The sequence below is a fragment of the Saccopteryx leptura genome, chromosome 1 (genome assembly GCF_036850995.1).
Source record: "Saccopteryx leptura isolate mSacLep1 chromosome 1, mSacLep1_pri_phased_curated, whole genome shotgun sequence".
In the NCBI taxonomy this organism is placed as follows: domain Eukaryota; kingdom Metazoa; phylum Chordata; class Mammalia; order Chiroptera; family Emballonuridae; genus Saccopteryx; species Saccopteryx leptura.
Window position 1 is genome coordinate 314,210,416 of NC_089503.1, and position 12,899 is coordinate 314,223,314.

Consider the following 12,899-nt stretch of genomic DNA (forward strand, 5'->3'; position numbering starts at 1 on the left):
CCGATTGGGCGCATGCGGGAGTCTGTCTGTCTCTCCCCGTTTCCAGCTTCATAAAAATACAAAAAAAAAAAAAAAAAAGATAACACCCAACGCTATGCCGCCTGCACATGTGTGCATGCATGCATACATGCATGTGTACTTTATTAAAGCCTCTTTGGTCCTCTGTTAACTGTGGAGATAAATGAAGACCAACTGAATGAAAAAAGCAAAGGCAATTTGTTCTGAACTTGCTAGAGCAAAGAAGTGGGCCAGTGTCACACTTGGTTTTGGCAAAGGCTCAAAGGCCGGCAGCATGGGAAGGCTTTATAGTGGGGGAAAGGGACGGCTGTAGGTGTGCTGGGATCGGAGGCAGTGGCCTGGGAAAGCTGGAGGCAGGATCGCTAAAAGCAGGCATCCTGTGTGGGTGGTTAAGGGTACCTATTTGACTTTCTCTGGTCAGTCCTAAATTGAAAGGGGGTTGGGGGAGAGAAAAATTAGGGAACCTGTAGGTTGTTAATCTAGATCTGATCATTTTGGCTCCATTGTTATAGAAGCTCGTTAGCTCCTTGGATTGGCTAATAGAGATAGGAATGTGTGTGTCTTCCTGCAAGTCTGACAGACCGTAGGCTGGCTTCCTGGGCTGTTTATTGTGGGTAAGGGGGGATGGCTTCCAGGGCAGGCTGCTGCAGGATATGGGTCAAACTTCTGTTTTTATATATGGTCTGGCCATAGCCCTTCTGTATATTCAGTCTCTTGTGATAATTATGTAAGAATTGGTCAAATGTATCCACTCTTCTCTTTGAAGGATAAATCAGTCCATTCAGCAACTTTAAAAGGTGACCTTATCGAGTAGGAATTAGCTGCTTATTTCTGTCAGATCTCAAACAACATCACAGAGCAAACCCACAGGAATCACACATTACTGAAATGCAGCTGCCTCACACAGAACCAAGCTTGCATCTGACAAAGGCACGGACCTCATACATGACCTGGACCAGGAGAGAAACCACAGCATCTCCTCGGAAGGCGATGGGCACCGTGGTCCTTCCCACCTTCCCCATCTGGGCCCCACACACTGTCTCACCAGGCAGCTACTGCATAAGTGCTGACAGAGGACAAAAAATTAAGAAAAGGGGAGAAAGTAGCTTGTTAATACAAATCAGAAAAATGCATGCTTTCCTCCTAAATTATCAGGGCAAATAACTTGGCAAGACTGCCCTCCTGGAATCCGGAAGAAGTGGGTACTTTGGAGGACCCATCCTCTGTTTTCACCATGGGAACGGAAGTGATGCTCCTGGTTCTCGGGGTCTGGCCCAGTCCAGTACCCTGGGAGCTTTTCTCTGTGCAGTCAGTTCCAGACCATCAATGCACCTGCTTCCAACCTGGGCACTTCCAAGGCCATTACTTCGCTATGGTGCCACATTTCAAACAAAGGCAAGATAACAGACTGAGGGTGTGAGGCGGGGAGGCTGTGAACCCAGGGCCAGTGCAGCAGAAGTGGAGCTGGAGGCCCTGGGTTTGTGCCCAGCTTTGCCCCTGAGTCAACAATACTTTGGATGAGCCATTTATTTAATTTCTTTTGCTTCAGATGTCTTACTGGTACAAGGAAAATGAAAATAGCAGTTTTTTTGCCCTGGCCGGATAGTTCAGTTGGTTAGAGCTTCATCCATTATCACAGAGGTTGCCAGTTTGATCCCCGGTCAGGACAAATATAGGAACAGATCGATGTTCTCCTCTCTCTCTCTCTCTCTCTCTCTCTCTCTCTCTCTTCCCTTCCTCTCTCACTAAAATCAATAAATAAAATATCAGTTTTTTCCATTTATATTTTCACTGAAGATACATCGAATGACTACGGGTGACAGGCTGGGTGCTGTGCAAGACAGACAAGCCCCACCCCAGGGATCTTGCAGCTGCAGAGACAGTTGATAATAAGCACATGAGCAAATTAGCAACAAAAAGACTTGAAAAGTCTGTGAAGGAGATGAGATGTGACCCTCGGCTGCCCTTCTGTCACCCCACTTCCCGTCTGAAGGCAAATACTTCTGGCTCCACCATTAGCCTCCATCTTCCCACCTCTACTGTGCGGGGCCCCTGGGGGATGCTGAGGGCCCTCTCCGGCTTTTCGTTCCGTTCCTTCCACCACAGCAGCTAGAGCAGTCCTTTCCAACATAAACCAAGTCGTACTGTTCTGCTCAAACCCCCATGGTTTTCTTTTCTTATTATTGTTTTTCCATTGATTTGAGAAAGTAAAAGGGAGAGAGAGATAGAAAGAGAGAAAAGCATTTTTTGTTTCATTTAGCTATGCATGCACTGGTTTCTTCTTGTATGTGTCCTGACCGGGGATTGAACTCATGACCTCAGTGCACTGGGACAATGCTCTATCTACTGAGCCATGCGACTAGGGCCCTACCTGATAGTTTTCAGCTCCCCCAGAGTAACAGAGGCTGCAAGGTCCTACCAACCCACCCCTTTTCCTCTCGAGTGCATTCCTACTCCCCAATCACCCTTCACTGTGATCCAGCCTCCCGTCTTTGCTGCGCTGCTTGGAGACCTTGCCTTTGAGAGGTGACCTGTGCCCAGGTGTGTGCTTGTTGGTCTGGCATGGTTATTAATTGTTCCACTTTCACTCTCAAAGGCCCTGGTTTGGATGATGAATTAGATGGCTGTATTGGCCTCTGCCCTTGCTGTTATATTTTCTCTCTTCTGCCTGGCTGGCTCTTTCCCCAGAGAGCTGCTGCCCTGCCTCACCAGCTTCGGGTCTCCCACATGTCACCTTCAGTGATGCATTCCGTGACTGTGCCATTTACACGGATGCTCCTCTGACCCCAGCAACCCCTCTCTCCTCCAAGATCTGCTTTTCCTCCCTGGGATTTCTCACCCTCTGCCACACTGTTTACTTCTTATTCATTTATTGTGTCCCACCCCTCCCACCCCCCATGTAGGCTCTATGAGAGCAAGGACTTCTAATGTCTCACTCACTGCTGTATCCCTAGGGCCTAAAATAGTGCTTAGCACCTAGGGGTGCCCAAGAAAGGAACTAGACTAGGGTGGGTGCTACTTGGGATAAGGTGGTCAGAGAAGGTTTCTCAGAAGAATTGGCATTGAAGTTAAGATCTGTATTCATTTCCTATTTGTTGTGTAGCAAAGAACTACAAATGTGGTAGCTTAAAACAATATAAATTTAGCCTGACCAGGAGGTGGTGCAGTGGATAGAGCACTGACCTGAGACGCAGAGGACCCAGGTGTGGAACCCCAAGGTCGCAGACTTGAGCACAGGCTCATCCGGCTTGAGTGCAAGCTCACCAGCTTAAGCATAGGGGTACTGCTGGCTTGAGTATGGGATCATAGACATAACCCCATGGTGGGTCCCCATGGTGGCTGGCTTGAGCCCAAAGGTTGCTGGCTTGAAACCCAAGGTCACTCTCTTGAGCCCATGGTCACTGGCTTGGCTGGAGCCCCCAGTCAAGGCATATATGAGAGAGCAATCAATGAACAGCTGTGGTGCTGCAATAAAGAATAGATGCTTCTCGGCCTGACCTGTGGTGGTGCAGTGGATAAAGCGTCGACCTGGAAATGCTGAGGTCGCTGGTTTGAAACCCTGGGCTTGCCTGGTCAAGGCACATATGGGAGTTGATGCTTCCAGCTCCTCCCCCTTCTCTCTCTCTGTCTCTCCCTCTCCTCTCTAAAAAAATGAATAAATAAAAAAAAAAAAAAAAAAAGAATAGATGCTTCTCATCTCTCTCCCTTCTGATCTGTCTATCCCTGTCTGTCTCTGTCTGTCTGCCTCTCTTGCTAAAAATATATGTATATAAATTTATTATCTGCCTGACCAGGCAGCGGCACAGTGGATAGAGCGTCGGACTGTGGGATGCAGAGGACCCAGGTTCAAGACCCCAAGGTCGTCAGCTTGAGCGAGGGCTCATCTGGTTTGAGCAAAAGCTCACCAGCTTGAGCCCAAGGTCGCTGGCTCGAACAAGGGGTTACTCGGTCTACTGAAGGCCCATGGTCAAGGCACATATGAGAAAGCAATCAATGAACAATTAAGGTGTCTCAACGCGCAACGAAAAAAACTAATGATTGATGTTTCTCATCTCTCCGTTCCTATCTGTCTGTCCCTGTCTATCCCTCTCTCTGACTCTCTGTCTCTGTAAAAAAAAAAAAAGAAAAAAAATTATTATCTGATAATTCTGGGGGTTAGAAGTCCAAAAGGGATCTCACTAGGCTAAAATCAAGGTGTTGGCAGAGCTGCAGTCCTTTCTGGGGGTTCTGGGGGAAAATAAGGCTCCTTGTTGCTAGAGGTCGCCCACATTCCTTGGCTCTTGGTACCTGCCTCTGCAATGGTCAGTCCAGTTCCTCTCACAGTGCTGTCTCTCTAGTTCTGAACTTTCTGCCTTTCTCATTCCCATTTAAGGACCTTTCTGATTATGCTGGGCCCACCCGATAATCCAATCTCATTCTTTTAAAGTCAGTTGATTAGCAAGTTTATTCCATCTGCAACCTTAATTCCCATTTCCATAGAACATAATATAGTCAAGGGTCCAGGGATTAGGATGTGGACATTTTTGAGCCTACCATAGTGAGGATGCTACTTTGGATAGGGTGGTCAGGAAAGGCTTCTCTGAAGGGTTGAAGGCAACATCTGAAGTACAGGAAGGAACCAACAATGTGAAGAGCTGGAAGAGCTTTTCAGGCAACAGAGTAGCATATGCCAAGACCCTGGGGCAGAGAAGAGCTTGGCATATCAAAATGCAGGTTGATCAGGCCCCGGTCAGTTGGCCCAGTGAATAGACCATCAGCCCAGCCACCCAGGTTCAATCCCTGATCAGGGCACACATGAGAAACAGCCATCTGCTTCTCTTCTCCTCCCTCTTCCCCTTCTGTCTCTTTTCCCCTCTTGGCCCCAGGCACTGAGGATAGGTCGGTTTCTTTGAGCATCAGTCCCAGACAGGGTTGCCGAGTGAATCCTGGCCAGCACACATGCAGAAAATTTGTCTTACTATCTCCTCTCTTACTTAAAAAAAAACAAAACAAAACCCAAGTCGACCAGAGTGGCTACAGTGTATTGGGTAGAGGTGAAGTGGTCCCAGGTGAGGTTGGGGAAGGAGGGAAATCAGATAGTGCAGAAATAAATGACTGTTCAAGCCCCTGTCTGTGGTATTTCATCATTGCAGCCTGAGCTGACCAAGGCACCAGCAATCCTTGGCATTCCTGGGTTTGAGGCAGTATCTCTCCTAACTCTGCCTCTCTCTTCCCTGGTCACCTTCCTTCCGTGTCAGTGTCTCTGTGTCCAAATTTCCCTCCTTAAATGGATGCCAGTCATTGGATTAGGGCCCACCCTAACCCAGTAGAGCCCTATTTTAACTTGATTACTTCTGAGACCCCATTTCCAGGCAAGGTCACATTGACAGGTTCCAGGCAGACACGACTATTTGAGGGGCACTGTTCAGCCCAGGACACCTTCAGTTCCACACAGCCCTCCCTTGCTGTGCCTCTTCAGGCCACCCCGTCAACTCTCCTTGAGCTGCCCTGGCCCAGAGCCACCTTCTCAGACACACTTTTCTCGGTTGTGAGTCTGCATACAAGTTATCCTTCCTCTTTATCTCATCATCCCTTTCCCAGCCTTTGATTCCAGCTGCAACTTTTTTTAAATCAATATATCTTTCTACAGTGCATTTTCCCAGCAGACTGAATGCAGTTTAAATGCTCCAGATACCTCCTTTCAGGTCTAATTCTCTCTGTAAAGCACTTAGCTTAGAAAATCTGGGTAGAATCTGAGTTCGATCTTAATACCAAGTAATTAGTATACACTCAAGCTCCCTCTGCTAAGTGGTTACAGCTACTGGGAGTGCTGGCTGGCTTCGGGCCACTGTGCCAAGGAGGCTTGGGGAAGGAGGACCTGAATGACAGCATATTGTTCTCTATCGTGCCCCAGTGGACACTTACTGCAGTGTCCTGTTAGTCAGATGGCCTTAGAACGCCAGGAGGCCACTGGCCACCCTCCATTGGGACAAAGTGGTAGTTGGGACCCTGGAAGTTTATAGGACATCCTCAAGGCCACAGCGAAATATACAATAAATGGAAGACTCTGGAATCCCGCCTCCACCTCTCTTTCCATCTCCCACCTGCCTGGGCTAGGACGTTAGCACCAACATCCTGGAAGTACTTCTCAACGGCTGGTCTTGCAAGAAGACCACAGCTACTCATTGTCTTTGTCATAGCCGAGTCCCACCTTCAGTTAGCTCAGGTCCTAGAAAATGGGCCAGGTGCTTTGTGCCACAAGGGGACACAGTACTAGGGGATGTGGGATGTTATTGCCCCTCCGGTGGGCAGAGGACAAGAGGACAGTGAGAGGAAGAAGTTACCAGAGGTTTAAATTATGTTGCACCCCTTCAAACACTCTGCCAGCTTTGCTTCAGTAGCTCACATTAGGGGGTTCCTATCTTACTGGTCTTCTCAACTTTCAAATGACTACACAGTCATAAGTCCCGTGCCCCCCCCCCCCCCCTCCGCCACAGTCAAAACCATGATTTCCTCAGCAGGTATATACAGAACACTCAGACCTTTAATGATCAGCGCTTCACAATAAAGCACTTTTTCTTCCTACTCATTATCGCGGCTAAGAGGACACAGGAGCAGCCGAGCTCTCTCCCACGGTTATAGAGACACTTGGAAACGTGCTGCGGGAGGCTGCTCTGTCACCAGCAAAGACAATAGAATACATGTTCAAAGTCTTTCCCCTGCTCTGCCAAGTAAAAGCACTGGAACCCTCTGAGAATTCACTTTACAAGGAAAGAAAAAGGCCCCGCGTCTCTTGCCGCCCGGCTGCTGCGCTGCGTGCACTCCCCCTGGAGGTGGCTGGAGGCCGACGTAGAGGAGGCGGTGCCAGGATGCGGGCTCCCACGTGGGGCACTGGCGTAGTTAGGTGCCTCACAAAACGCAGTTGCTCTCTGCTGTGGCTTAATCCCTTTCTGTTTTAAAGGCGCCTCTGCTTATTCTCTTTGAACCCACACTCCGCAGAGGACAAATACGATTACAAAGTCCCCTGGGTGCTGTATTGCCCCCTTCTTTCATCCCCATTGGCTGCCAGGACCTTTGGCGTATAGTACGGGGTCTGGTATGCCTGAGATCCCCATATTGCTTGAGGGATGGATTCCTATGCTGTCTCCAGGATGAAGTTCCGAAGCGAACGCCCATCTCTCATTTTAAAAAATTCTTTCTTGAAAAAAATTAAAAAGCCACCAAAGATTCCAGTCAGCAGGAACTTTAGAGATGGAGACCATGTTCTGAACGTATTAGAAAAACAGCAGGGTCTGGCCCTGGCTGTTTGGCTCAGCGGTAGAGCGTCGGCCTGGCGTGCAGGAGTCCCGGGTTCGATTCCCGGCCCAGGGCACACAGGAGAAGCGCCCATCTGCTTCTCCACCCCTCCCCCTCTCCTTCCTCTCTGTCTCTCTCTTCCCCTCCTGCAGCCGAGGGGCAGAACATCGCCCCCTTGGTGGGCATGCCGGGTGGATCTCGGTTGGGCGCATGCGGGAGTCTGTCTGACTGCCTCCCCGTTTCCAGCTTCAGAAAAATGAAAAAGAAAGAAAAAGAAAAACAGCAGGGTCATTCTGGTCAGGGAACTGCAACCTAAAGAGGTTAGGAATCAATGCTGCTCCAGTGCCCGAATGAGGATATGTGACAATTTGGCCAATTTGGCCTACTTGGGGGAGAAACCAATCTGAATCAGTGAAAAGTCTGGGTTAGACAAATAAAATATAACCTTTGAAATGATGTCTTTACACTCTTATTTTAAACTATTTGTGCATACTGTAAAGCAATGATTTTCAACATTTTTCATCCTGTGTAACAACACATAAATTACTAAAAGGCTGTGGCACACCAAAAATGTATTATTATTATTTTGCCAATCTGGCCAAAAAAGGTATAATTTTGATTCATTCACACCAGACAGCTAATGTGGTGTTGGCTGTTGTCATTTTTTTATTTGACAATCTAAAGGAAAAGTCAGTGCCCCCAATTCAATAGTTGGGCATTGCCTGTTTTAAAAATTCTTGCCCCTGGCCGGTTGGCTCAGTGGTAGAGCGTCGGCCTGGCGTGCGGGGAACCCGGGTTCGATTCCCGGCCAGGGCACATAGGAGAAGCGCCCATTTGCTTCTCCACCCCCACCCTCCTTCCTCTCTGTCTCTCTCTTCCCCTCCTGCAGCCGAGGCTCCATTGGAGCAAAGATGGCCCGGGTGCTGGGGATGGCTCCTTGGCCTCTGCCCCAGGTGCTAGAGTGGCTCTGGTTGCAGCAGAGCAACGCCCTGGAGGGGCAGAGCATCGCCCCCTGGTGGGCAGAGCTTCGCCCCTGGTGGGCGTGCCAGGTGGATCCCGGTCGGGTGCATGCAGGAGTCTGTCTGACTGTCTCTCCCCGTTTCCAGCTTCAGAAAAATACAAAAAAAAAAAAAAAAAATCTTGCAGCACACTGGTTGAAAATTGTTGCTAGCCCTGGCCAGTTAGCTCAGTGGTAGAGCATTGGCTTGCCGTGTGGAGCCATGGCTCGATTGGAATGAGTTGGCCCTGCATGCTAAAGATGGCTCCATGGCCTGACCTTAGGTGCTAAAAAATGGCTCCAGGTGCGACAGAACAAGGACCCCAGATGGGCAGAGCATAGCCCTCCAGTGGGTTTTCCGGGTTGATCCCAGTCCAGGTACATGCAGGACTCTGTCTCTGCCTCCCCTCTTCTCACTAAATTAAAAAAAGAAAGAAAGAAAATCATTGCCATAAAAAATGTTTATTGGCCTGACCTGTGGTGGCGCAGTGGATAAAGCGTCGACCTGGAAATGCTGAGGTCGCCAGTTCGAAACCCTGGGCTTGCCTGGTCAAGGCACATATGGGAGTTGATGCTTCCTGTTCCTCCCCCTTCTCTCTCTCTGTCTCTCTCTTCTCTCCCTCTCTCTCTCCTTTCTAAAAATGAATAAATAAATAAAAAAGTTTATTAAGGTAAATTTTGGGGTGGTCCTTATCTATCAGATTTAAATGAAATGGTGTTTTTTTGTTTGTTTTTGTGTGTGTGTGCTTTTTTACAGAGACAGAGAGAGGGACAGACAGGGACAGACAGACAGGAACGGAGAGAGATGAGAAGCATCAATCATTAGTTTTTCATTACGACACCTTAGTTGTTCATTGACTGCTTTCTCATATGTGCCCTGACCATGGGCCTTCAGCAGACCGAGTAGCCCCTTGCTTGGGCCAGTGACCTTGGGTCCAAGCTGGTGAGCTTTTTGCTCAAACCAGATGAGCCCATGCTCAAGCTGGCGACCTCAAGGTCTTGAACCTGGGTCCTCTGCATCCCAGTCCGACGCTCTATCCACTGTGCCTCCGCCTGTCAGGCTGAAATGGTGTTTTGACTCTTGCTCTAGATACGACTGAGAACCAAAGGGAATCATTTCAACTTCCATCCCTACTCAGGAGGAATAAATATGCTGTATCTATCACCAGACAAGACACTCAAGTAAAGAAAGTTTTTCTTCCATTAACTAAACTTATGAAACAGTATAATAAAAGATCTGTGAAAACATGACCAAATAATACATTAAAAAAATAAATCAATATTTGGCTATTTAGAGTCTAAAGTACCCTTCTAGACCCAGAATGGAAGGTTCCTAACACCAGAAAAATCACTGTAACCATGACCTGTGACCGTCTCTTACTAAATGTTCTTTGCAAGCAGGACTTCCTATGACAGTTTAGATTTGGACCTAACGTGTTATTCAGAGTTCTGCAGAACAGTTTGCTAAGGCAAAAATCAATCCTGAATTAACACCAAGTCGGAGCTCCCCCTGAGGAGTTTGCAAAACATTGATTAAATGTCTTTAAGGGAAAAGCATTAAGTCCACGGCCATCATGCATCCCAGACAACCCACTGGGAGCATATGTTTGTGTTTTTTTTAATTTAAAAACCATTCATATGCAAAAGAAACATGTTTCAGAATCCTTGTGCCTAATAATTGTGTAATTACAGAAAAAAGGGGACCAAACTCTGCTTAAAATGGTTAACCTCCTAAAGACATTTTGGATGAAGATGATGGGATAATTTCTAACTATAATATCACTGAGTTACATTTCTGGTCCCTTTTATTTCCTGTTTGCAAAGTTCTTTGCCAACACCCATGTTATAGACAAAGGAACTGGAGCAAAGGGCTACTCCCTGAGCCAGGAGCAGGTTTGGTCAGGAACATATGAGCAGCCTCTAAAGCTCTTCAGTGACCCACTCGCCTGTCTGTAGGACCCAGTATTCCAGTTACACACAGCGTTGAACAAGTCAGTGTCTAAATGCAAACTTGTTTTAAAGAGATGCCTATGTTCCGATCAGGTTTTTGTAAACCTTATTTGATGTTTAATATACAATGAATATCGAATATCAACCCCATAGTGAGGTTTTCATTAAAAAAAAAAAAGAGGCCCTGGCCTGTTGGCCCAGTGGTAGAGCGTCGGCCTGGCGTGCAGAAGTCCCACGTTCGATTCCCAGCCAGGGCACACAGGAGAAGCGCCCATCTGCTTCTCCACCCCTCCCCCTCTCCTTCCTCTCTGTATCTCTCTTCCCCTCCCGCAGCCCAGGCTCCATTGGAGCAAAGATGGCCCGGGCGCTGGGGATGGCTCCTTGGCCTCTGCCCCAGGCGCTAGAGTGGCTCTGGTCGCAACAGAGCGACGCCCCGGAGGGGCAGAGCATCACCCCCTGGTGGGCGTGAGTCTGTCTGACTGTCTCTCCCCGTTTCCAGCTTCGGAAAGATACAAAAAAAAAAAAAAAAAAAAGATATAACCCAGTACTGAGGCTTGCGTGTGAATAAATGACACACAAAGTAAGGAGGTGAGAAATGTTGTCAGTAATGGAGACCCTCATGGCAAAATCTGGCGTGCTGCTCACACATGGGGTGACCTGCATGCTATTCCTCACATTTTAGAGTTCAGTACAGGATTCATTAAATACTGTTCAGATGACCATGTAATAATGATAATTACACACATAGCTGGGTTTAACATTTTTATAAACCTATAATTGCGAAAAAAATATTGCTAAAATCATTTTTTAAATTGGGAATACATATGAATACCTCATAGTATAACATTGCGTGAAAACATTTTGGGAAATGGTGTCTTCCTATAAATGCAATGAGTTTTAAGAGTATGAAAAAATTTTTCTTTTTCCTCCAAAGTTTAAAAGAAGTAAAATCGCCTGACCTGTGGTGGTGCAGTGGATAAAGCATCGACCTGGAATGCTGAGGTCGCCGGTTCAAAACCCTGGGCTTGCCTGGTCAAGGCACATATGGGAGTTGATGCTTCCTGCTCCTCCCCCTGTTCTCTCTCTATCTCTCCCTCTCTCTCTAATAAAAATGAATAAATAAAATCTAAAAAAGTAAATAAATAGCCTGACCAGGTGGTGGCGCAGTGGATGGAGCATCGGACTAGAATGCAGAGGACCCGGGTTCGAGACCCCGTGGTCGCCAGCATGAGTGCGGGCTCATCTGGTTTGAGGAAAAGCCCACCAGCTTGAACCCAAGGTCGCTGGCTCCAGCAAGGAGTTACTCGGTCTGCTGAAAGCCCGCGGTCAAGGCACATGTGAGAGCAATCAATGAACAACTAAGGTGTTGCAACGCGCAATGAAAAACTGATGATTGATGCTTCTCATCTCTCTCCGTTCCTGTCTGTCTGTCCCTGTCTATCCCTCTCTCTGACTCACTCTCTGTCTCTGTAAAAAATAAAAATAAAAAAATAAAAAAAGATATACCTTAAAAAAAAAAAAAGTAAATAAATAAAAAATTTAATTAAAAAAAAAAGTAAAATCAAGAATACAGTGTACATGGTCTAGGTCAGAATAACCTCCAGGCTGGTTGGGAGATCCTGGGCAAATAATTTCATTTCTCCAGGCCTTGATTTCTTGCTCCCCAAGGTCCAGGGTTCAGCTCACACCGGAATCTATGACCTGGCCCTTCCCCCAGCATTCTGTCCAACCCCTGAGCCTCACCAGAGAAAGCTCCTTAAGTTACTTTCCTGATTAGAGTCAGCTTCATGGTACGGACCTCCCACACAAGGCTGATTCCAAGCTGCTCCAATGTGGGCTCCACGCATTTTTGCTCAATGAATCAATGACCCCAGAAAACTCATGCAGATGATACAATGCAACAGCATGTGAGGATCAAGAACAGGCATACACTGTAAAGCACGACTACACAACAGCACGTTGGTCAGACATTTAAAGTACTTCACCTGTCTCATCTTTCCTTTCCTTTTCTTTTTTTTGGGGGGGGATTTTTTTTTAAATTCATTTTAGAGAGGAGAGAGAGAGAGAGAGAGAGAGAAAGGGGGAGGAGCAAGAAGGATCAACTCCCATATGTGCCTTGACCAGATAAGTGCAGGGTTTTGAACTGGCGACCTCAGCATTCCAAGTGGACACTTTATCTACTGTGCCACCGCAGGTCAGGCCACCTTTCTCATCTTTTATCTAACCATTCATGTATTTAGTAACATCCTATTTGGGGCCAGCTTGCAGAGTTTACTAGGAACAAAGGTGAGAGGGTTCATGGGAGGTGAAAAACCTACCCTGCTATACCTGTGCTTCTACTGACACCAAAGGCTTATTGTGAAATTGACTCCGAGTTCAATCTCCACAAAGCTACCTCTGCTCTGACTAAGAAGCATATGAGGAGCGTCTTGAATAGGGAAGGGAGCCAACTACTGACCATGTCCCACATAAAAGCTGGTTTTCCACTCTTTCTGGTCTGTGTCTAATTCCACAGGCATGTTTCAGAAGAACATACTAGCAGTCATAAAATCAGCATCTTGCCCTTTCAAAAGCTGTAAAGGAGAAAAGGAATTAATTACGCTGAAAGTGGGGCCGTAGGGACTCTCCACGAGGACAGCAGTGGGGGACTAGGACCAAG